This window comes from Choloepus didactylus, chromosome 5 (genome assembly GCF_015220235.1).
Source record: "Choloepus didactylus isolate mChoDid1 chromosome 5, mChoDid1.pri, whole genome shotgun sequence".
Classification (NCBI taxonomy): domain Eukaryota; kingdom Metazoa; phylum Chordata; class Mammalia; order Pilosa; family Megalonychidae; genus Choloepus; species Choloepus didactylus.
Window position 1 is genome coordinate 60,881,811 of NC_051311.1, and position 23,420 is coordinate 60,905,230.

The window sequence follows — 23,420 nt, forward strand, 5'->3', positions numbered from 1 at the left end:
ACGCTAATGTGGTGAGTATTCGTATTTGTGTTGTTTTGCTTAAGCACTTGAAGGTAAGTTGCAGAATCATGACATTTCATTTCTAAATACCTTTTTAAATTCCCAGCAGACTTGTCTGGCATAATGAGGAGCAAATGAATTTGTAAGACAAGAGGATTCATGGAATCCTCAGGTTTATACACATTTAAAATGTCATATATAGCCATAAAATGGAAAGAGGAAGTTCATTATATTCTGATATGCTGTTCTTGAAGGTGCAATGTTAAGTAAAAGAAAGGCATTGAAGAATGATAAAAAAGAGAGACTTTATAAACCTATATGCATATGTATAAAAGATAGATGCAGATATACTATCTCTGGAAGGTTAGAAAGTGAATTATAGCATTTCTCATCTTTAAGAAAAGGAATTAGGTGGCTGGGAGACAGAAGCTTTTCCCTGAAACCCCTTTTTTACTTTTTGAATTTTAAACTATGTGACTATATTACATAGTCAAAAATAAAATAGTAAATTAGCAAGCATAGCTTTGTAGTATGTAGGAGAACAATTCATTTCATATCCTAAAGATATTTGGAGACTGAGACTTGAAGCAAAGAAGATGGAGGGAAGTTTTTATCTTATCAATTTTAAAGGGAAATTTGCTGTTTGTGTCAATTAATGGAGAGGGATGTTCCGGATGTTCCTGGTATTAGAAGGTACTTTTTCAGAACTGCTAGTGGGAAGAGGATGGACTTGATGGGAATCTGATTCAGAAAGTCTGGGAATTTCGTGGGACAAAGGAAGATGAAGTTGGAGTTTGTATATTCCTTTTGGAGAGAATGATTTTTCCTTCTCCAAGAAAATAAGAAACAAGAAAAAAATTTTGTTATTTGTTTCAGGAGAAAAGTACAGAAGATGGCAAGTGGGACTCAAGAGTTTACCTGTATATAGTCAGCATATATATTCAAACTTTCTTTGATGCTAAAAGGTATTTTGTGTTAAAAAAAAGCTGCTAAGAGAGTATGAGCATCTAGGCATAACCTCTGGCTGTTTTCTAGATTTTTTTTTTTTTTTAAAGACACATTCTTGGGTTTTACTGAAGAGTGTGTGAAGGTTAAGAGAAAGTCATATTGCGTTGATATCTATGTTGTTAGTGAAATGTTTCCATTTGATAACAATTTGATTATTTCAGGTGATAATTTTTATAAAATTATATGGTGAACTTATGTGGTATTTATCTTTAAAAACTACCATTTTTCAGTGTTTTAAGATATGTTGCACAAAAGGCTGAATTAATTTCCAAGATAACTCAGCCATAGTTAATTTTCTATTTCTATATGATTAACACAAAGTTATTGATTGTTACTTAGTGCCTCTTCTCTTGTAGGCCAACGTTCATTAATCAGTGAGTGGTGAATTGCTCCCATTGTCCATTAGGCATCTTGTGGTTAATGGAGACAAATGGTCTGCCCGTGGTAGATGCTTTTGGAGAGTTAACATTTCAACAGTGATAGTTAAACTCCTCAGGAGGCCAGGGAAGGCACTGATTGCTCAGGCAGGCCTTCACAAGGAGAAGAGCTCTCACTGTTTGATCAGGAGTCCAGGGTGTGACTTTGTGGGTGAAGAAATTTGATTTTATCAGTTCATCCAGAGTTGATGGGGATTATGGCACAGAATGAAGCTAACCAAGTTTACATGATACTGAATATCTTTGTGCGTTAATTTGCAGTGGGAGATTTACTATGGTGAGCTGTAGGCTTGTTGAGTAGGTAAAATTTGCATCACTTTACTTGGTGAACATAGAAATACGATGAGGAAGAATTGGGTATTTTCGGTTGATACTTAATCAAATCGTAGGAATTTGATAGAGGGCTCTTCTCACTCCAGGGATTATTCTGCCTGAAAAAGTGGGCCAGTTGTCTTCACCATAGTTTAGTGCTGGTTATACGTGATTAATTTTTTTTCTTTTAAACTTATTTTGAAATAGTTAAAATTTACATTACAGTTACAAAAATAATCCAACATACCCCTGCCTTCCAGTACACCAATTTTAACTTTTTGCTACATTTGTCATATCATTCTCGGTCTATTTATCAATCTACTTGAATGTAGGTTGTATACATCGTGCTTCTTGGATACTTACTACTGCCATCTACATTTCTTGTAATCAAGGATACTCACTTATGTAACCACTGTAAGTGTGGTTATCAAGATCAAGAAATTTAACAGTGATATAAAGCTCACAATCTATATTTCAGTTTTTTCATGTGTCCCAAAATGCCCGTTTGGGCCTTTTCTCCTTCCTTGCTAGATTCCATCCAGGAACATGTATTGCATTTAATTGTCATTCTCTCTTCAGTTGCTCTTTCTTTTCTTTTCTTTTTTTAAATTGTGGGAAGTTTCCTATGTCATCGCTCCCAAGCATACCATTCAGTTGGATTAATCACATTCACAATATTGAGGTACCCTTTCCACTTTCCATTACTGAAATATTTCCATCTCCTAAACTAGAAACCTCACACCTGTTCTGCATTAACTCCCCAATCCCCTTGCCCCACCCCACTTCTGACAACCTGTACTTGAATTTCTGTCTCTAGGAGCTTGCATATTCTCCAGTAGCTTCTTTGTAGCTACCATGGGGCTTAAATTTAACACCATAAATCTCATTTGCTTTGATACCAGCTTAACTTCAATAGTATGCACAAACCATGTTCCTATATCCTCCATCCCCCCTTTTATATAGTTCTTATAACTAAATATTTAAATATTGAGTCCAGAACCATTTTGTCATTACATTTTATGCCTTTGCCTTTTAAATCCTGTTGGAAGTAAAAAGTGGAGTTACAAACCAAAAATACAATAGTAATGGCATTACCCTCACCCAAGGTCATTATTTCTTCATGTGTCTTCAGTCTAATGTCTATTATCCTTTCCTTTCAATCTGCAGAACTCTCTTTAGCATCTCTTGTAGGGCTGATCTAGTGGTGATGAACTCCCTCAACTTTTGTTTATCTGGGAATGTCTTAAATCTCTTCCTCATTTTTGAAAGACATTTTTGCTAGATACAGAATTCTTGGTTGGCAACTTTTTGCTTTTAGCACCTTAAATGTATCTTCCTACTGTCTTCTTGCCTTCATGGTTTCTGCTGAGAAATCAGCATTTGATCTTATTGAGGCTCCCTTGTATGTGACATGTTGCTTCTCTCTTGTGACTTTTGGTATTCTCTCTGTCTTTGGCATTTGATAGTCTGATTATAATAATGCCGCAGCATGGATCTATTTGGATTTATCCTGTTGGTAGTGCATTGAACATCTTGGATGTGTGTATTTATGTCTGTTGTTAAATTTGGGAAGTTTTCAGCCATTATTTCTTTGAATATTCTCTCTGCCCCTTTGTCTCTTTTTCCCTCCCTCTGAGACTCCTACAGTGAGTATATTGGTATGCTTAATGGGGTCCCACAGGTTCCTCAGGCTCTGTTCCTTTTCCTCCATTCTTTCCTCTTTCTGCTCCTCATACTGGATGATTTCAGTTGTTTTATCCCAAGTTCACTGAGCTTTCTTTTGCTAGCGGCAGTCTGCTGTTGAACCCCTCAAGTGAATTAGTAATTTTTCTTACTGTGGTCTTCAGCTCTGTTTGGTTTTTCTTTCATAATTTCCATCTCTCGATTAATAGTCTCTTTTTTTTCATCTGTCATTTTTCTAATTTCCTTCAGTTCTTTGTCCATGTTTTACTTTAGCATTTTTAGCATATGTAGGACCATTTTTTAAGTCTTTGTCTGGTATGTCCCAGGTCTGATCCTCCTCATTGATGGTTTCTAATGCTTTAAGCTCTTTGACTTGGCTCTTGCTTCCTGTTTCTTTGTATGTTTTGTAATCTTTTGTTGAAACCTGGACGTTTTAATGTGTTAATGCTGGAATTTAGACTTCGAGGCATCTGTTCCTTAAGTTTGTATCCAATGGCTAGCATTATGTCACAGCTTTCCTTGAATACTGGAAGCTAACAAAAAAAGAAGGAAAAAAGAAAACACCTTTCCCAGTCTTTGCAGATTGACCTGTGCAAGTGTTCTCTTTAAGGGCTTATCCATACAGTTGGTTGTATGAGAATAGTTCCATGCCAAAGCATAGGGATACCCTTTATTCTTTCTGCTCATGTGTCTTGCTTTTGGGCATGCTTTTTGGGCCTTACGAATTCCCTCCTTTACAGTGTTGAGGAGAGCATAGGGAGCTGCCTTCTACATGCATGGAACGTTCTTGGACAGTGAGTCCCTCAGGTCATCACCAAACAGACTGGGCCAGGCATACATGCTTGTGGTATTGCATAAGGGCCACTCTGCTCCCTCTGGAACCATCAAGAAGATCTACACTGGGAACACTGGGACCAGCCAGGGCGCCATGAGATCCTACTGCTTTTAAGCAGCCTTTTTCTTGTTCCAGTGCTTGCCCTGTTGCTGCAGTTCTTTCAGTGATTTCTGGAGCTTTGAGAAAGATGTTGCTGCCAGTTCTTGTTGATTGTTCAAAGCTTCTGTAGGGGTCAGAGTCCTGAAGCTTCTTACTCCACCATCTTGATCTGGGTGGGGCCCCAATTAATTCTTTTCTAGGTCCCTTTGAAATCACTTACCAGAAGCCTCAGGATCCTATGCTGGATATGTTACAATACAGTTGAGGAATAATAATTATGGTACTATTGCTTACCACACATCTGGTACTTTGATAAGATATTTTTCTTCTCTTATTCCATAAGAGATAAGGGGCTCCTTTGAAGCTTAAGGAAAGCTAAATACAATGTGAAGCCCAAATTCAGACCCGGGTAGCCTGACTCTAGAGAAGCCTCTGATCTTAAGCCACTGTGTGATAGATGCATCTTTTCCTTTTCTTTTTCACATTGTAGCTTCTTTCTATTTCTGTTTTCCTTAGGAGAGATATATCATGGTCACTTTTGAGAAACTTATCTCCCAAATGAACACTTAAAAAACACAGTTATTGTTAAAATAAACACTGGCTCTTGGGGGTAGTTTCTTTTAGAAGCTTACTGCTCTTACCCATTTAATAATAATTCTGAATAGTTTCGTTTAGAGGAAAGCCTTTAAAAAGTTTTTTATTTGGAAAAGATTTCAGACTTTTAAAGATGATTGCAAAGAAAAAAAGGATAATAACAAGAACAGCTAATTATTTTACCCAGATTCACCTGTTGTTAACGTTTCCCCCATTTGCTTTCTATCATTTGTACATGTTCTCTCACTCTCTCCAAATGTGTGTATATATATTTTTTTCTTCTGAATCACTTGAGAGTAGTTGAGGCTTTTAAAGAGTCATGGCTCTTTACCCCTAAATACTTCGGTATTTATTGCCTAAGAATAGGGATTTTTAAAAATATAGCAACAGTACAGTTATTATTTCATAAATTTACATTGATAGAATATTTTTATCTAATCTGCTATCCATAATGCTGATTTTATCAGTTGCCTTCATGATGTCCTTTTTCAATGTTTTTTCCCCTCTGGTACAAGAGCCAGTCTATGTTGTTTAGTTGTCATGTCTCTTTAATATTCTTCAATCTGGAATATTTCCACAGTTTGTTTTGTTTTTGTCCCAGATTGACATTTTTGAAGAATATAGTCCCCATTCTTATTTTTAAGCAGAATGTTCCTCATTGTGTGTTCATCTGTTTTCTCATTGTTAGATTCAGACTATGTCTTCTCAGTCAGAATATTGCATAGATGATGTATCTTTCTCATGGTATCACATCTGGAAGTACGTGATGTCCATCTGTGCCTCTTTGGTGCTGGTTAATTTTAGTCACCCAGTCAAGTTGTTGCCTGATGTCTCCACTCTAAGCTCACTGTTTTCTTTCTCCTTTGTAATTAATAAGCCATCTGTGGGGAGATACTGTGACACCATACACATATCCTGCACTCAATCAAAATTTTTCTCTAGTTCACCATCAACTGAGATTCTTGCCTGATCCAGTCTTTACCATAATGATTGTGAACTGATGATTTCTGACTTCCTGCATTTACCCATCGGCCTCACCATTCAGTAAGAAGCAGGAAGCCCTACCTTCTCCACTGTTTGTTTGTTTATTTACATATTTGTAATATGGGCTTTTGAATTCCTGTCTTTCCCAATAGTTTATACTCCATAACATTACTCAGTTATTTTTGTGCTCAAATTGTCCCAGATTTGGCCAGTGAGCCCCTCCAAGCTGTCTTCTGTTCTCCTTGTGCCATACCCTCAACATTTTTGCGGGTACTTTCTTGCTTTCTGGGATAACAGGATGTTTCAGGATCATTTTGTAACTGATTTCAACCATTTCTTTGAGCTACCCTGGTTTCTTTTAGTGGGGAATGGTATTAGAGACCCTTTCAGTGAATAGAGCTTAGAAGTAATATGCATGTGTATACATACATACACACACATTCATCTGTGCATGTTCACATAAAAATGTACTTGCACATGCATATATATATATTTTAGGAATCATGATTTCACACAGAGGGTGATTTTTAAAGAACTTACAATCTAGTTGTCGTAACACTTTTTGGGGGGTTTGTACTATATTAGGGATTTGCTACCTGCTGACTTACTTTAAATATCAACCCAAACTCATGAAAGAGATAATGATGAAAGCTTTGGAAACAGTAGTTCTCCTTTCAGCCTTTACACTTCAGGTAAGTAGAAATGAATAGAGATAGAAATCATTTAGTGAACATCTGTGGTTACTGAAACTATTGGTATTCGCATGAGTTACTAGAATGGCATTAAGGTCAATTGCGTTAAGCAGAGTCAATTGTTCTGAACTTCTGCCATGAATAAGCAATATTTTTCTTAAATGTGTATTTTTTTATTTGAAAAGTATTGAAAACACACTCAAGAAAGAAACCTCCCATATTACCGATGCTTCATTTTAGAATTATGTCAATTAGGGAGTAAAATTTTTGTTTTACTCTCCCAGTCCTACCTCCCTCCACCACACATAGCCAACCTGTTGCCCCAGGAGTAATTTATCATTATGTATGCTTAATCATGTCTGTACATTTGTGTATTTATTAAAGAGTTGGATATATATTCACATACATATATATACATCTGCATACATTCATGTGTGTGTATACTGATATAATATAAAACTTATATATATTTGTTTATTCTTTTTGAAATGGAAATTTACATTGACACTATAATATCTAACTACAGACCTTATGCACATTCTGTCAGTTCTCTCCAAAATGTCTTAAAAAATAAAAAATGTTAAAAAGTAGGAAAATACTTCCTCATGCGCTACACTTAGTCTCTGACATTTTTAAAGAGTACTGCCAGTTATTGCTTAGAATGTCCTCCCAGTTTTGGTTTGATGCTAGATTCAGGTTTTGCCCTTCTTGCAGAAATTTTTTCTGTAGCCTGGTCAAGAGTACCTTTTTATACTGTTTAATTTTTGCCAATCTGGTGAGTGAGAAATAGCATCTCACTGGATGTGAGTATGTCTGTTCATGAACTTTGCCCATTTTTCTATCAGGTTATTGTTAGTCTTTATTTTCTCAATTTTAAGAGTTTATGTATTAGGGATATTAGCCATTTATCTGTGATGTGATATGTTGCAAGTATTTTCTTCCATTTTGTCTATTGTCTTTAGTTTATGATGGAAGGTTTTTGGTTTTTAAAAATTTTTTTATTTAGTGAAATTGATTAACCTGTTCTTTCTCTCTGATTTTGAATCATAGTTAGAAAGCCTTTCCATAAATTGAGGTTAGAGAAGAATTCACTGATTTGTTTTTCTGCTGCCTGTATGGCTTCATTGTTTTGCATTTAGCTCTCTGATTTATTTGGAATTAATTCTTATATATGGCATGAGGTATGAATCTAACTTTATCTTTTTTCCAACTGGCTTTCCAGTTGTTATAATACTATTTATTAAGAAGTCATTCTTTGTCCCAGTGATCTTAAATGCCGACTTTGTCATATACTGAACAATTATTGAACTTTCTGTATTTTTCCAGTGGTCTATCTACTCATATGCCAGTACCACACCGTTTTAATTATAGAGACTTTCTAGTATAATTTACTGTTTAGATCTTCTTTCTAGTGTTTTAATGTATCCTTGACTTTTGGCATGCTTATTTTTTTAATATGAGGTTCAGTATCAACTTGTATAGGTCAATAAAAAACCTTGTTGATATATTTATTAATATTACATTAAATTTTTAAATTAACTTACAGTGAATTGACATTTTTATGATGTTGAATTGTTCTATCCAAAGGGCATGTCTTTCTATATGTCAGTCTTAATTTCTGCCCTTTTAAAGGATATTTTAAAGTTTTCCCCAGATAGGTTTTGTACACTTCTTGTTAAATTTATTCTTAGTATTTTATCTTCTCTGTGCAGCTTGCTTTCTTTCACGTAGTATATCATGTATAGCTGAACAGGTTAGTACATGTAGATTTATTTCCTTTTCTTTTAAAAATGTATTCATGGTAGCCTATTGTATCCTAATTTAATTTAACTCTTCCTATATTGGTGGATTTTATGTTGCTTCTGATATTTCCCTTTTACTAACAGTGCTGTGGGAGAATATCTTTGTACCTATATTTTTGCTTACTTAGGTTATTGCATCTGTAAAATAGATTCCTGGAAATAGAATTGCTTATTTGTGGGCCACGTGATTTTGTGTGTGTATGTATTCTACAAAGTTATCCTCCCAAACTATTCAACATTTTAAAAAAGTCAAATATTTTTTATTTTGTATGTCCATTGTTATAATACCATCAAAATTTTTTTTCAAAGAAGCACCTTAAAAGTGAATTACAAATAAAATGTTATGTGTATGTGTCCATGTGTCCTTTAATATTGGTCTCCATATAGAATCTTAGTTAGTAGAAGTCCTGATTTCTACCTTAAGTAACCTAAGTGTAGTTTTGGAAACAAGATGTGTGTTTATTTTATGCATTAAAAATAGAAAAATTTCATGCATAGACCTTGAATTGGGCTTAAAAGAAAGTGTTGAATTTTGTATAGTGGAGAGAATAAAGATGGACATTTCATCTGAGAATAGCTTACAGATGCAAGAATTACTGTGTCACATGAAGTCAGTAAAGTAACTGGCCTTAGACTGAAGCAGTGTGTTTGTATACAAAGTTAAAGGGCAGTTAGTAGAAGACCTTGAGTGCCTAACTGAAGAGTTTGAATTTGACCCACTCAAAACCAGAGACCCCTTCTGAATTAGTAATCAATTGCTGGGTAACATATTACATCCCCCCCGCCCCCGCAGTTTAGTGACATAAAATAATCAATAAACATTTATTTTTAATGCATTTTTACTGTGAACTTTAACATATATACATAACAGTGATAACTTTCAAAGTACGATCTAACAAGCAGATAGCAAATTTCAGAGAATGTCGTGGGTCACAGTTCCACAACTTCAGCTGTTTCCATTATTGTAAAATATAACACACCCACAGAAAGGTGTTGTTAACTGTCGATGTACAGCTCACAACGCAGTTATATAGGTAATTTCAAAAATTATTATGGGTTACAGTTCCACAGTTTCAGTTCTTTCATTATTATGCAATATAGGATATATATAGAAAGGAGAAGACTTTCAAAACACAACTCGAGTAGCTATAGAGCAAATTTCAAAGGATGTTATAGGTTACAGTTCCACCGTGTCATTTACCTCCTTACAGCTATTCCAACAACCCAGCATCTAAAAATAAATACATAAGTTTCAGTATTCATAGACCTCTGTTAAATCTTATCTTGTTTATTGCTACCCGTTCCTCTCACTTAATCCCTTTCTCCATCTTCAGAGGTGTCTAGGCAGTGAGCACCCTAACATGTTCATATTGGAAGGGGGTGTCAACAGTATGGGAAGGGGGCTGCATCTGATTGTTATTCTTAAAGAGGCTGTTGGCTCTGGGTTTTAGGACTTGTCTGGCATAGGAACGCTCTGGTGGTTTTCAGTTTCTGAGAGATAAAAATCAGTGAGTAAATATAGAATCCCAGGTAGAGACCTAGGTATTTGGGGACTACTTTTCGTAAGGCATGGCATACTATGATCATTTGGGATGTCTAGCTGGAGCTTGCAAAACAGAATCCTCCAGGTTAGCCTCTCGACTCTATCTGGAATCTCTCAGCCACTGTTATCTCTGTTACCTTTCTTTTTTCCCTCTTTTGGTCAAGTAGGCATTTTTAATCCCTCACTGCCAGGGCCAGGCTCATTCCTGGGAGTCATGTCCCATGTTCCCAGGGAGATTCATTCCCTGGAAGTCATGTCCCTCGTAGCGGGGGAGGTTGATGAATTTATTTGCAGAGTTGGGCTTAGAGAAATGCCACATCTGAGCCACAAAAGAGGTTCCTGGAGGTCCTCTTAGGCATAATTATAGGAAGCCTCAGCCTCCCGTTTACAGCCCCCAGTTTCACAAGAGTAAGCCTCAAGTGGAAGGCCTGATTTATTAAGCAGTGGGTTCCTAATTTCACTTAATATACATTCTATCCCAAGATAATCAGTCGGTTTCTTACATTATCTTCACTTAGTTGTACAATCATCACTCTTAACTTCAAAGAATTATCATAACATAAAACATCCCAGAGCTCTTAGCAGCAGCAGGTTTGTGGTGCTACTCTGTGGGTTACATGCCTTTCAACAACCATTTATGAACGTGCTCACCTTCAATGTGTCACTGATTCTTATAATCCCATTAACAAACCATGGTTACACCTGACCATTCCCATATCATTAAGTTCACCCTCATTATCATATCTGTATGTTTTAGATTATCATTCCCCCTTCACTAGCTTCTGTCTATCTCTGAGTTCCCTATATTCTATACTGTAAGACACTTACTTTACTTTTTCATGGAGTTCACGTTAAGGGTAACATACAATATCTCTCCTTTTGTGTCTGCCTTGTGTGTTCATGTGTTGTGGTGAAAATGGTACTATCAAATGATAATTTAGTTCCTAGTGGTCTTTTAGGATTACAGTAATGCATTCTAGAAATAGCTAGATATTTAGGAAAGTGTTGGTTTAGCTTTTAGACTTTTACAGATAAGTGTGAAGGAGAAGTGGTCATGAAATGTTCCAATGTAATAATATTTACTTTCTGCATTCAAAATGGAATGAATTTGAGTAATTCAGAAAGTATATCTATATAATCTTCATTATCCTTTTGTAATAATTTGAAGTTCAAAAGAATGCATTTTTAAATAAGTTCATTTAAATTAAAAAATAAACATTTATTTATCTCACAATTTCTGTGGTTCAGGGATTTGGGAACAGCTTAACTGATGGTTCTAGATTGGAGTCTCTAAGGAGGTTGGAATCAGTATGTCACCCAGGACTGCTGTCATCTGAAAGTTTGATTGGGGCTGGAGGATTCTCTTCCAAGATGGCTCACTCACAAAGGTGGCAAGTTGATGCTGGTTGTTAGTGGGAGGCCTCAGTTCCTCCCTATGTGGAACTCTCAACCAAACTTCTTGAGTGTTCTTTTGATATGGTAGGTGGCATCCTCCAGAGTGAGTGATACAAAAGAACAAGGCAGAAGCTGCAATTCCCTTTTTTTACCTAGCCTTATGTTCTAGTTTGCTAATGCTGCTGGAATGCAAAACACCAGAAATGGATTGGCTTTTATAACAAGGGGGTTTATTTGGTTACACAGTTACAGTCTTAAGGCCATAAAGTGTCCAAGGTAACACTTAAGCAGTCGGGTACCTTCACCGAAGGATGGCCAGTGGTGTCCGGAAAACCTCTGTTAGCTGGGAAGGCACGTGGCTGGCGTCTGCTCCAAAGTTCTGGTTTCAAAATGGCTTTCTCCTAGGGTGTTCGTCTCTAAGCTGCAGTTCCTCAAAAATGTCACTCTTAGTTGCACTTGGGATATTTGCCTCTCTCAACTTCTCCAGAGCAAGAGTCTGCTTCCAACGACCGTCTTCAAAATGTCTCTCATCTGCAGCTCCTGTGCTTTCTTCAAAGTGTCCCTCTTGGCTGTAGCTCCTCTTCAAAATGTCACTCACTGCTGCACTGAGTTCTTTCTGTTTGTCAGCTCATTTATATGGCTCCACTGATCAAGGCCCACCCTGAATGGGTGGGGCCACACCTCCATGGAAGTATCTCATCAGAGTTACCACCTACAGTTGGGTGGGGCACATCTCCATGCAAACACTCAAAAGAATTGCAATCTAATTAACACTGATAGGTCTGCCCACACAAGATTACATCGAAGATAATGGCATTTGGGGGCCATAATGCATTCAAACTGGCACACCTTAGAAATCATACATTGTCATTCTTGCCACATTCTGTTCCTTAGAAGCAAACCAGTAAGTTCAGCGCACGTTCAGAATGGGGGAAGTAGGCTCCATCATTTGAAGGAAGGAGTGTTGAAGAATCTGGGAACATATTTTAAAGCCACCACACTGTCTGTGTTACAAAGAGGCAGAATGATGGTATAATTTTGATAAGGATGAAACCATGGTATCTAGTGGAAGATTAATCTGGTAGCAGTGTCAAAGGTGAATTGGAGTAAAGAAGAAACTAGAGGTAGATTCTAGTGTAATCCATCAGTAAAGTGATGATGGATTTAGTTGGGAATAGTGAAATAGGAGAGGTAGGACACATGAGGGATGCAGCAGAATGATGAGAAGAGAGAGATGAGAGTAAAAAATCGTCTCAAGACTTAAAAATCTACAGAATGACCAGGTATTTAGTAATTGGAAAGATAAATCAATTTTGAGGGGATGAGGGTGCTAGTTTGGTTTTAGACATTCAAGGACAGATTCCTAAGCAGAAAATATAGAACCAGGGCTCAAGTTGAAATGTCTAGCCAAAGAGGGAAAATTTCACATTTGTCATCCCAGAAGTGATTTCTAAATTCTTCAAGGCTTGAGCATGTAGAGAGAACAGAGCACTGAGGATCAGGCCTTTGAGAAGCTGTAGTTTGGAATAGGATTAGGAAGAGGAGCTAAAGCTGTAGCATTAGGAGAAAGAAGATCCAGCTGTGTTCCTAGCAGGACTGAAAAAAGTGGAGTGATAAAGAGTGATCAAGATGTTGCAGAGTTTGAAGAGAATGAGATTTGAAATGAAGGCATTTGCCTGAAAGATTATTATTATAGGTGACAGCACTTTAAGTGTAGTAGAACAATTTTGGAAATTGGATTATAACATTTAATTCAATGATTAACTTTTTAAAAAGTGCTTGAGGTGGGAGGATGAGTGGCTGGCATGTCAATCATCACTTGGCTTTTGAGATCTTAAATCCTTTCTGCCTCTTTTTGGTGCCATCAAGCATCCCTGGAATGATACTTCTACTCAGTTCTTGGACTGAGGGAAATGAAGTAGGATTTTACCTCACGTATTTTTAGGGCATCTTTTAACTGTAAGTGAAACCAACTTCCTTTATTATATTTTTTTTCACCTGACATATTCCTTTTAACTATCCTTATCTGTGCTCTTTTGTTCCTCTCTTCATTTCCCTCCCTTTCTGTTATACCTGCTTAGTTAATATGACTCCAAGATCACAATCCCAGACAAAGTGTATGTATTTTTCCTCTCCCTTAACTTCCAACTTCAAGCATGATTTTATTATTTACATACTTTGTTAACTGAATTCACAGTGATGCAATTAATACATAATACATAGTAAATATAATTAAAATAACTGACCAATGTAAATAATAAGTTGAAAGATTATTTTGTATTCTTTCACATATTATGTACTACATAAATTTTATTCAAAGAGAATAATTAATAAGATGAAACGAAAACATGTAAATATTTTTAAAATTTCTTTGTGACATAGTATATTTTAAGATTTGATTTGAGATGAAATGGATCAAGGAATTGTAAAGCAAAACACTGATAAAACCAAAAGTTAAAACAGTTTTCTCCGCCGGATGGTGTGATGATTATTGTTTTAATTTTTTATTCTGATGAGATTATTTCTCTTCTAAGAAAAAACTTTGGTTCCATTAAAGACTTAAAAGAAACTAAACCACAATATCAATAATAACTGTGGTTCCAAATTAAAGAATAGTCTTTATGCTGTGCAGAAAGAACCATTGATAAGTTCCTTTTAGCACAAAAAGATATAATTTTTCTCTGTAACATCATCTTTGAATAAGTAGGGCAACGTTAGATGATGTTGCCCATTTCTGAAGTATACATAAAAGGTGAACCAGGGAGGAAATAAGAGGATCAGGGAAAAGTGGGAAGGAATATCACGAATGAGGGAAATGTAAGAGACTTTGGCATAGATAACACAAATAAGAAGTGACTGTGAAGGCGGAATGAAAAGAGAAGCATGGGCTCTAAACATGTCATTGCCAATATATTCTTAATTTTTATGATATATATTATGCCTTTTCTGTGTCAGTGAGTGGATGTGAGAAGGACAGAAAAAAAGAGATTGAGAATGTGTGCCTTAGATCGCTGAAAATGTTTATTTTCACAATTAAGCATCTGAATATATTTGCAAAGATTATATCATGACTTTTAATACTTGTACTTGGACAGTTCACAAAGAGTTAAGCTAGTAAATTGGTATATTTTCCATTTCCTATCTCCTACCTGTCCTGTATCATCCTCTTTCCCATTCATTCTCTGAGACTCATTTTAGGCATCAACAGTCCTAGAAGCTTCATCCAGTGTCCTCTTCCATTTCCAGTGCCCCACATTTTGCCTGGTTAATTGTCCTCCCCCATGACCCTCTGCTCTACAATGTCCTGAGAATAGCTCTTATCACCAGACTTCTATATATTTTATAAATGTCTGTTAATGTGTTTTTTCCCGTACTAGATTGAGAGCTCATCAGGGAGAGAAGACCAAGACTGACTTATCCTTATATTCCCACGTAAATGAATGATTTTTGCCAAGCCTTGTATTAGTCATACTCACTATGATCCATCAGTATGGCAGGGAAGTCACTGAGTGTTGAAGATTGGGAGAGAGGCAACTAGAGGGATAGACCACATGAGCCTGTTAAAAGAAAAGCTTTTCATGCAGTTTAGGATCTTGAAGCTGTATTGAGTGATTCATGAATTGGGTGGCACCCCATTCAGGAAGTAGAAGGGCGCTCCACCGAGGGGGTGCAAACATGGAAGCAAGTGAGGAAGTGTTATGATTGGCTGATGTTAAGTTTCCATTTTACATGGAGGGTCCTCAAAAAGTGTGGAGTAAATATAGTGTGCTTTTGTTCATTCTGGTAAGTTATCCCTACTGGATATCACCAGGTGTTGCTTATGTGCAGTCCTGTAGGGTATGGTCCATTTTCTCAGGAAGCCCCTGCACCTCCATTGTTTTTGTCTTCTAGAAAGTCCCTAGTTGGAAAAGGGTCCCTCCTGGAAATGCCCAATCCAGATGGCCATTTTATTTTACTTAAGAAGTCTTCAAAAATCTGTAGTTGACTGAAAAATGAGTAAGGCAATGTTCCTGATCTTGTGGAACCACAGAGTAGTTTTTGACAATGACTTACGTGGTGGTTTGAAGCTATATGTAGCCCAGAAAAACATGTTCTTAAATTTGATCTATTTCTGTGGGTGTAGACCCATTGTAAGTAGGACTTTTTGATGAGGCTATTTCAGTTAAGGTGTGACCCACCTCAATCAGGATGGGTTTTAATCCTATTACTGGAGTCCTTTATAAACAGAGTGAATAAAGAGAGAGGAAGAGGAAGCCGTGGAAGCAAGAAAACCCAGAAGAGAAGGGAGAGACCAGCAGATGGTTCCATGTGCCTTGCCATGTGGCAGAGGAGCCAAGGATCATTGGCATTCAGTTTTTGGGAAGAAAGCATTGCCTTGATGATGCCTTGATTTGGATATTTTCCTGACCTCATACTGTAAGGTAATAAATTCCCACTGTTTAAGCCAACCTATTTCTTGGTATCTGCTTTGAGCAGCCTAGGAAACTAAACAACTTGGGAGCCAGAAACAAATCCGTAGAACACTGTGTCTTAAGTGATGCAGTAGAGGTCTCATGTACAACTGCTCTGGAAGGTTGTATTTAATTCTGCTTGGGCAGTGTAAGAAAAATGGATTTTGGATTGTTCTTCAAGGGTATGTGGTTGCACACTTTGTGGGGAAGAAGGAGAGGCACATTTCAGAAATACCATGTACAAAGATAGAGAGGTATGAAGGATTGTTTTTTTGAGAGGTTGAGATAGAATTTAATTTAAGGTTGATGGGAGTTGGGGAGTGGGAAGGTAGCAGGAAATGAGGTTGGATAGGGCCATGTATGTAGTGCTGAGTAACTAGTCTTTGCCCTGTTGTCTGTGGGGAACCCGTGGAGGTTTTCAAATCAGTGGAATGACACGGATAGATGTTTTAGAAAGGTAGCGGGCAACAGTGTGGCGAATAGAATGGATGTGAAAAAACTAAAGAGAATTTACTAGATAGGAGACTGTGGTGTAGCATTTAAGATGAGTGTGATGAAAGGCCTGGATTAAGGCATTGACAGTGGAGAAGTAGAAGAGAAGATACATTTGAGAGTTTGTTATTTGGGGAGTTATAAATTCATGAGATTTGCTGACTGGACAGATATATAGCAGCTTTCAGGGAGATGGAAGAATAGAAAATATTGAAAAAATATTTTTAACCTCTAACCATTGCATGAGAAAGTAGAAAGAAAGCATTGAGTTTGATTCTGGATATTTGAGAATGGGCATTCAAGTGGAGATAACTAGAAGACAGTTGGAAATGTAACTCTGAAGTTTAGGAGAAAGATACAGAATGTAGAGTTACTTGCATATGATTAGGTGAGATTATGCGAGGAGAGGTATCTGAACAGAATGAGAAGAGGGCCAAGCAAAGGAACCCTGGGTTACTCCAACATTTAAAGGATATTCAGGAAAAGAACCGTCTAAGAGGGAAGTAGTCAGTAATATCAGATGCCACCAAGAGATCAAGTTGGGATGAAAAGTAAAATGAGGCCAATGGATTTGACCAAATCAGAAGTATCTCAGTGAGAAAAATTTTAATAGTGGCATCAGAAACTTCATTGCAGTGGTCAAGTGCAGTGAGAATTAATTAATAGAGACAATGAGTACACACTAACTTTTCTTTACTAAAAAGGTAATTTAAAACTGAAAGAATGGAAGAAATAGGAGAAAGATGACTGACAAATGGTAGAGGCAAGGCCCTTATTTTAATATAAAATGTAATTTTAGGGGAACTCAATGGTGGTAAAGAGGGAGAGATTAAAGCTCAATAGTAAAGTAAGTTCCCAAAGGAATTGAGTAGAGGATGAGTCCAAAAGTTAAGGAAAAAATATATAAACTTCTTCAGAGGCTATGCAGTGGGTTACAGATGCATGTGAAGCTGAAGTAGGTTCAGGGATAATTGCCTTTGAGGATTGTCAGGCAAGGTCATCTGCGGGAGGTGGCACCGTGGGTTAGAAGGCTTGAAAAATGGTGACTGCTTGGCACAGGCATTGTAGGGATTGAGAAAGAGAGCTAAGGACAAGTAGTGGAGTATTGCCCAGCAATGATGGTCTGCTGAAGTAGAAAGAAAGTAACTCGACCAAGTGGTAGAATTACCTGCCTAATTTCCCCCATAATGCTCTCTTTAGTCTGGAAGCTGAAACAGGTCAAATAATAGCATGATTATTTATTTTACTGATTCTTTTTTTTTCAAAAGAATTTACTATAAAATTCTTTTAAATACAAAGCACTTTTCAGTACAGTGTTCTTAAAATATGATTTAAACACATAATTTTTTTCAAGAACACACTCCACAGCCATTACAAGTTCTCAAGACCTGCCATATCTGTTTTACACAGAAAAAGGGAGTTAGAAGAAAGGAATTCACATATATTATATACATCCCAGTAGGTGTTAGGTGCTGCATTAATTGCAAATGCTTCATTTGACACATTTATTGTTCATAACAACTCTTGTGAGATGGATTTTTAAATTACTCTCATTTTACAGCTGAATAAACAGAATTTCACAGAGCTTAAGTAGCTTGTGCAGAGTCACACAGCTGGAAAGTAACTGAGCCAAGATTCACATTTTGATCTTCCTGATACCAGCAACCATGCTCTTTTATGACCTTCAGTTCTCCATGTAGTAGTCATATCTCTAATTATATTAATCTAAAGGAGTCAAATTTCTTTGCTTTGAACTTAATGAAAATGTACTTTTTAAAGTTTTACTGGTGTTCAGCAAATGTACTAGGCTCTCTATGGCCTTAAACTGTTCTTATTTTGTGTTTAGGCTTTTAAGAATAGAATCAAACATTTGCCAAAGTGGAGAATTACTTGTGTAATTCATTCAGTTCACATAGTTATTTGTTTAATGTTGTTTGGTATATTTGTCCAACTTAGTATTTGGGGAGCCTACAGAACTAAGTTGATAGATTTGTAGAATAGATTTCTAAAGGGCTAATAAGAGTTTAAAATATTTTGTGCCTTTGAAATTACAATTTCTATCCTAATGACAAATAGAAAAGGAGAAAAATTTTTAAAGTGAAAAATAATCACTAATTTTTTAAGGACCTCACAAGACAAAATATTCAAGTAATTTGGTTCTTTACTGTATTTGAAGCCAGAAGTCACAATCTAAGACTTACATTGATTTCTTTTTTACCTGTAAATGTTTCTCTAAATTCTTGGAGCTTCTTTCCTGTGCCAATGAAAGACATTTTTCTTTAAGGATCTAAGCTGTGGCAGTGACATATCAGGGTTGTTTGAGTGGATGATCCTGGTAAATTAACCAAAGCCATTTACAGAAGGCTTATTTCTTGAACTTGGGACCTTCCTGGAGTTAAGCCAGTGGGTTTTGGTGTTGTCTGTAGGCTGTGCATATCTCTGCATCTTTGCTCAGTGTTCCATTTTTGAAACTTTGAGAGCACTAATTTTTTTTTTTCCAGAATCTCAAACTTTAGAAATAACTGTTACAACTCATGAATAGATGTGACTGCTGTAAGAGTTTAAAATCTGGGAACCTTTACATAAGCCTTTCCCTGAGAACCCATGCTCCCAGATTCAATTCTCAGAGTTTGCACATTATTAGTCCATATTAGTGAGGCATTACAGTGTTTGTCTTTTCATTTCTGGCTTATTCACTCAACCTGCTGTCCTTATGGTCCATTCATCTAGTTGCATACCTCACAACTTCATTCCTTCTTGCTGCTCCCTCATGCAAAAACATTCGTATATTTGTACATTTAATCACATTGACCTTCTGAGTTTCACTAAGTTATACAGTCCCAGTCTTTATCTTCTATCTTTCCCTCTGGGAGAGCACCAGTGATTTTGAGTTTCATCTGCATTCTGTGACCAATTGTTAGAGAGACCCAGAGTTTGAAGTTTGTGTTGACTTAGGTAGACATTCTCCAACTCCAGTTTTGGAATAAGTTTAAAGAAAGTAGAGTGCCAAAAAGCCTTATAGTGGATGCCTTGGGAAAGGATCAGATTCCATTGTAAAGTAATGATGAAAACAAAGAATAAATCAGAGGGACTGTGAAACATCCCCCATATCTTCCTTCAGGCAAATAATACCAACCCAATTAGGACAGGCAGTTGTTTTCTCTCCATTTTATATTATTTTTTTTCTTGAAATTGACAGAATTGGAAGTTTTACAAGCCCCGTCAGTGGTTCATTTAAGTGTTTTAGTATCTAGGTGATTAGGATGTGCAGAATCTCTTCCACTTTGTTTGAAGGCTGTTCTCTTGTCCAGACTGCATAAATTTACAAGCAACTAGTTAGTATCTGTGATGAAAATTTCTCATTCTGAAAGTCATGGGGAAAGGGGCACATTTACCTACCTTGGGTCAAACTGTAGTTAGATGTTCATACATTATGGTTTTATTCAAATGTAAAGGAAGAAACAGTGCTCAAGATATAGCAAAGGATATTTTTTTAAGTATGTGATTTGTGTGATTCTTATTGACTCAAGTGAGTGGGTGATGTTGGGCAGAGTTGTAGGAAAAAACTGACTTCTAGCAAGGAATGAAAATCCATGCTGAACAGAACAGGAGTGAGGCTGAGAACATGCTCAAATAGAAGGAAGTCTCAGGAAGCAGTAAGGGCGATGAGTTCAGCCACTGAGGAGGAAACTTTTGACCTGTAAGGATAAGGTCTGGGATCCAGAGAAAAAAGGACTTCCTCTCTTTACCTTGGCGCTGGATTCCAGCCTGGGTCTGGGAGTAGAAGTAGAGTGGACTTCCAGAAAGGACTGACTCCAAAAAGTTGTTTGCCAGAGGGAAAATAAAATCATGGAAGGCTTAGAAGAGTCTTTTTAATGTTTTAAACCTTCCATTATAATTGAATATTGTGAGATGATTATGCTTAAAACTTAGCCCTAAAGGATAGCATTTGTATTCCCAAGATACTTTGTAGTAAATGTTTTGGTATATTTGAGCAAACTCTCAGTCTGTTCTCCACTGTAGAGTACCAAATAGGGAATTCTTGTTAGCAGACAGGGAAAGCAGAATAGGTTGTCTTCACAGAATTAAATCTGGATGCATTTAATTAAGGTATGGTGAGAACACCCCTGTGTGAAACCTTCTTGTGGGAGATGGCAGAAAGGCATCTTGTTTTGCCATAGCATTCTGTTCTTGTATAAGGTTATTCTCTGCCATTCTCAGGACATGGTTGGACTTGACCCACTTAACTGCAGTAGGTCCAGGATGGGCACAAATCTGAAGTTCATTCAACTATTTGGGGAGGAAGCCCAATATAGTCATTAGACTGTAGTATCTGAAAGTATGATTTGTCCTATAGCATAGTTGGAATCCTAAAGGTGAGAATAGGACTAGGTGTAGTTAAATTTATCTAGTTAAATGTAGCTCCTGGTTTATGTCTTGTATGTACTAGTGTTAAGTTTTATGATACATAATAGAGTGTTCTCTAGTTTAAATTGAAGAAGGAATTATTGTTTGATAGAAAGCAACACCTTAGCTAACTTTTTCTTTCACTCATAATTTATTTAGTCAACAGATAATACAAGTGTATTACAAAATGTTTTGGTAGGATACAAAGGTCAATTCAGATACAGACATTATTCTCATGTTGTCTGATCTAATTGGGAAGGGAGGTGGACTGTAGAATGTGATCGAGAGTTTGCATTCTGCAATCAAACCAGCCTGGATTCAGATCCTGGTACTGACACATACTGGATGTAGAACTCTGGAAAAAGCTACTCGATCTCTCTAAGCCTTCATTTTCTTCATCTGTGTATTGGTACCTATCTCATAGGGGTCCTGAAAGGCCTAATGAGGTAATAGCTTTAAAGGGCTTAGAAGACTCTCCAGAGCACAGTAAGCCCCTCTGTAAACAGTAGCAACACACATAGATGAAGAGAATGCTGGCCTCTGGGCCCAGGAGACTCGGACTTTGCTGAAAGTTCAACATTAGAGATAGGGCTTGGGGAGTTACCTGTATGAAGTTGGTCACCCAGACTATATGACACTGGATGACATTGCTGGAGGCGAACACAGGAAACAACAGGGAAGACACAGAGCCTTATTTTTTTTTAATCCACAAAAGTAGACTAATAATTATATTTATTTTCTTAGATGTTTTGTTTATATTACTTTGTGCAATTCAGATATGAAAGATACTGATATAAAGGTAATGTAACTCAATTTTTTAAATACACATTTATTGAGCATATCATGTATGCCTTTCATGAGTTCTAGCACTAGATGTGGTTTTATCAGTACTGAAAAATAAAGACTAAGGAGCCATCCTGGTGATTGGCTTAAACTTGGGAGTTTGGCTATTTAGGATATTAAGAATGGGTGACTATTAGTATTTGAAGATTTTCAGGCAAAATGAATGAAACTACTAAATAACAATTTGATAAAATATAAAGAAGTTGTGGAGTCAGATTTCCTTAAATCACTATTTTGCTTTGTGGTCTGAGCTAAATAATTTAAATGTGTGCTACATATTTAAACAAATCACTGACTGCCCTGTGATGTGCTTTATTTTTAAAAACAAGTTATGTAATATTTGATATATGCAAAAGGTTTTACCATTCTATATAATGAGTAGAATGTTAATAATACATTGAAACCTACTGTTTGAGGAGGACCTTGAATTGTTTATTGCAGCATTGCTTACTAAGTGTAGCTTGGTTAATCAAGAAATATTTCTTTAATTCTGCTTTGATGTCTGCTGCTAAGCATCTGGTGATGGGCCTCTGAGGCCCTCCTTGTTCAGTGCGTTCAGGAGTTGGGAAAAATAGCATAGGGGGTGGGGTGAGGATAAGCTGGAACCCACCAATGTTTATATCTGTCATTACATTTAATTATGAAGACCTTCTTCCAAAAGTGATTATCGCTGCTGCAATTCTTTCTTACAGATCTCAGGATTCCTCTTTTGGCCAATTCTAACCTCGAACCACAGTGGAAGAGGAGTCTGGGAAATGTAGTTCCAGTTTCAGTTGATTCAGTACAAGCCATCACACTTGCACAGCTAAATACTTTTCTGTCCTTACTCGTTGTATAGTAAACAGGAGAGACATTTAGAGTTATTTCTGATTAGAAGATAATCAGACTAGTTTAAAAATAAAATTTAACTTGATTATATCAGTTTTTATTTCTTTTAAACCATATTTTTATTTTTAAGACCATGAAATAAGTTAAAACAGGAGTAATAATCTTACTGTCTTTTGTTGAAAGAAAGTATTCTTTTTAACTTGGCAAGTCAATTCCAATCTCATTGTGCTTAAAAAAGAAGAAAAAAAATGTTTAAAGTATCCAGTACAGTGCCATCTAGTGACAAATGGTTTACTTGCTGGTAAAACTTCTTGATAAATTAAACTTCACTTTTAGTCATACCTAACTCATAAGATATAGTTTAAGGGACTATTTATAAATAATAAAAGTATTTGTATATAATTTAAAAGAAAAAGACTAGAAAAGAAAAAACTAGAAAAGATTTTATCTGCAGATTTCATTATACATCAACACATAACTTACATAATGAGTCACAATTTGTCCATTTACTGGATACCATCTGGAACCATGAGTAGAATCTATTTTATGTTTCCTGATCAGTTTCTTTGAAAAGAATGAGATTATTTTAGAAATGTGATGTAGTGAAATGAGCATAAACTTTAAAATCAGGCAGACATGGGTTTATCTTTTTGACCTTATTTTTCTTATTGATCTGGCAGGTAATCACTATATGCTAGGTAGACAGTGCTCCCAGCACTTTAAGTGTACTGACTCCTTAAGTCTTCACAAAAACTCTATGAGGTATTTACAAACCAGAAACTGAAGCACAGAGCATTTAAATGTTATGGAACTTATCTAATTGTTTTTGAGTTATTTGTGTATTTATCAGTTTCTCTAATAAAGATTAGACCCTTGCAGGGAAGGTCTTATTCATGAGTCTTTTCCTAGTACCTTTAGAGACTGGCGTGTCTCCAATTCAACTGATAAATATTTGTTTTTTTCTTTTTGCTTTCATGAAAGAAAAACATGAGAGCCACAGTGATGACAACAAGAA